This window comes from Sceloporus occidentalis, unplaced genomic scaffold, assembly GCF_023333645.1.
Source record: "Sceloporus occidentalis isolate IW3139 unplaced genomic scaffold, rSceOcc1.0.p SCAF_29, whole genome shotgun sequence".
Lineage (NCBI taxonomy): Eukaryota > Metazoa > Chordata > Lepidosauria > Squamata > Phrynosomatidae > Sceloporus > Sceloporus occidentalis.
Genome location: NW_028317009.1, coordinates 193,556 through 197,144, shown reverse-complemented (window position 1 = coordinate 197,144; position 3,589 = coordinate 193,556).

Below are 3,589 nucleotides of genomic sequence, written 5' to 3'. Positions count from 1 at the left end.
GCTAATGCTGTAAAACAGAAGTAATTAGCAAATTGCCTGGAATAATAAGTCAACTATTCAAAATTACTTCAAATGTTTAGTGTTCTTAGCAACACAGCTGATGAACGTGACATTCCAAGACATTTTGGACAATGCGATGCTTCTAACTTTGTGGGAACAGTTTGGGGAAGGCCCTTTTCTAGTCCAGTGTGACTGGGTCCCAGCGTACAAAGCAAGGTCCATAAAGACATGGTTGGATGGGTTTGGTGTGTGGAGGAACTTGACGCAGAGCCCTGATCTCAACCCCATCAAACACCTTATGGATGAACTGGAACGGAGATTGTGAGCCAGACCTTCTCGTCCAACATCAATGCCTGACCTCAAACGCTCTACTGGATGAATGGGCAACAATTCCCACAGAAGCTCCCCAAAATCCTGTGGAAAGCCTTCCCGGAAGACTGAAAGCCGTTATACCTACAAAGGGGGACCAACTACATATTAATGTCTATGTATTTAGAATGCAATGTCATAAAAGTCCCTGTTGGTGTAAACATATTTTGTCCATATAATATATATATATATTTAATTAATATATATTAAATAAATTATTATACCCTCAGAGAAAAGGTCAAATATAAAACGTATATACCCAGCCTTTATACCCAATAAAAACTCAATAAGCAAGTATATCACAAACATTTCATGCTGACATTTTGCTTGCATTATGTTACATGCAGAACTTTTCAATATCTTTCAATTTAGAACTCCTTCTTATAATACCTATTTTTTTTATTTGCTGTAAATCACATGGAATTGTCCTCACTGTGTTGTTCCCCTGTTCGCATTTGTTTGAGAAATAAAGCATTTCTAACGATCTAATATAAAAATGATAAAACGGGAAAACAGGTTACTTACATATCAACTGCAAACTTTTTTCCGCACTTATGAAGCATTTGGGTGTCTTCAGTTTGCTGCTTAAAACGAAAGCAACTTTATATTGGAAATACCCTTATCGAAAGGCGGCTCTGAACTTGCTCCCACAAATTGTAGATTGATGTCAAAACAACCAACAAAACAACCAAAACCCCCCAGTTCTATACTGGCCATTTCCATGGTAATATGGTGACATATGTATAAGTTATAAATGTGGAAATGCCGGGAAAAACTAGATGGGCAAAATGGTTCCTAGCTGCTGCCAGATTCTATGATTGTAAGCATATTTATAATATGTTTATTTATCGTTACCTAATGTGTTGCACACCGATGCATTTAAGCAGAACTATGGCATCAACAACCAAGGAAACTTGTAGAAATGAGCTGACTCTCATAAAAAAAGGAGCAGTTCTGTTGCAAAAATGTATGGATTAGAACCTATCTGTCATTTTACCAAAAAAGTGTTTTATGGTCCCCTTCCGTACCTGTTAGAAGGTTTCCCTCTTCTAGTAATAGAAGGTAGGATAGTCAAGTTGCGGAACTTTTACATCTAAGTTAACTTACAGTCAGTTTTTAATTAAACTATAACATATGAGATACAATAAGTATTTTATATCCAGCTCGAGTGGTTAAAGGATATTACCCCGCAATATTTTCATTTACTGTTTGGAAAAGCACCTGATTTACAGTAGAATTTACTATGTTTGTTATTACAAGGGAAATATAAGGTGAACATCAGGTTTTTCATGCTGCAGATTTTAGATATAGTTTGTTTAGATCACATACCACTAAACCGGCTAAACTACACCCCAAACCGCCCCAATAAACTAACATTACAGGCAAAAAATACTTTTCAACAACCATGATTAAATTAGGGTTTTTTTTTCCAATAAATCCACTAAACCAATTACCTACGCTCAACTAAGATGTTCCAAAAAAGCTTCCCAAAAATCCCAGATTAAAATATATAAACAAAACAAAAAAAAAATATTTGGGGATTTTTTCCTGCCTACCTAATACTCATTTCTCTAAATCGCCCCCAAATCCCCCACAAAATTGACACTAATATCCACTTCCCTATATTAAAAAAAAAAAACATTCGGTTTGCAAAACTAATAATTTTCCTTGATTTTATTGGAATTTCGGTAATTTTATTGCCATGGAGCTCTATGATCCTCTCACACGAGCTAAAATAAATTCCGAGGAACAGAGGGATTTGGGTCCTGACTACCCAGGGGTATAGATAAAATGCACAGTAGAATGGCGCTGAATGCAGCACAACATTATAACTATACTTTATATCGCGCCGTTAATTTATTCAACGCTTCGTGCTATGAATACATTCAAAAGGTGTGACAAAACTAGACAGACTAAGACAAACATTATGTATAGAATGGTTCATAGTGGGACTGGCTGCACTAATGATGAAGGTGTCAGCATGGCCCGGCGCAGCGTTATATTAAACTAAATATTGGTGCTTTATATTACATGCCGCAGAGGGAATATTATACAGGATACCTCCCAGCACCGAATACCATAACATTCCTCTAACAGTAAATGGATCCGTACTCACTGTTCCTGTTCACGCCAGGCTAAATACTGTGTGGTTCAGGAGACACACCTGAATACAATTCAGCCGTGATGGCCCAGAACCTGCGGCCCCATTTGTTTTTGTGAAATCAGCCGATGGCACAGAACAGAATACAGGCATCTGATAGTTAGAAGCAGGCGTATTACTGGAAATCGAAAGTGAAAGGAACCAAAAACAGAAAGCAAGTGTGACACTCCAGACAGGAGTGGAGAGGACATCATCTCGTGCTGGAGGGAGAGAAGGGAGAGAAGGGAGAGAAGGGAGAGAAGGGAGAGAAGGGAGAGAAGGGAGAGAAGGGAGAGAAGGGAGAGAGCTCCTGGCAGCGGGAACAGTGGGCAGTATTCACTAACTTCAGCATGCAGGAGAGCTCAACATTTTGGTTCACCCCAGAAAGCTTCTCCTGGAAGAAGAGCTGATTTACCTTACTACCGACTAAAGCGCGCTTATTCTCTGCAGGCTGCCGTCCATGTTCGGATTGGAGAACATGTCTAGGACATCAGTGTCTTTCCCTACAACCCACCTTATACACTCATCACACCTTAATGCAGATTCTGGCCCGAGCAAGAGACCAAATTCTAACCACTCTGACAGTCCTAAACCACGTAACCCGCTCCCTTGCTGTTTCTTATCATCATCCCCACTCCTGTTACAAACACACACAACCTTTCAAAAGTTTGAGCTGGAAAACAAAGGACTTTAGGGTTTTCTAACGACCAATTAAAATTTTAAATGTAAACTCGGATTAGCGGACACAACGTAACATTGGAACACAGGAGTGATGGAGTGATGAAGGAGTGATGGGCATCTTTACGTCTATGAAGATATTCTATTAAAAACTAGTCATTGACAACATTAACCCCGTCTGCGCTGTATCTCTGATCCATTTCATGCTATTTTAATGGACAACATTTCTAAGTGACCCCGTCTTTTAAACAGTAGTATACGTGATCTATACACGTGCCCATTGATGCGTGCAAGTGATGGATGTGTGTACTTGGCTCATTTCTCTGTTTCGCAGCCAGATCATTATATTCTGATTGGAAATTGTAAATCTTGTAGAACATATTTAGGTTTCTCTCACACATT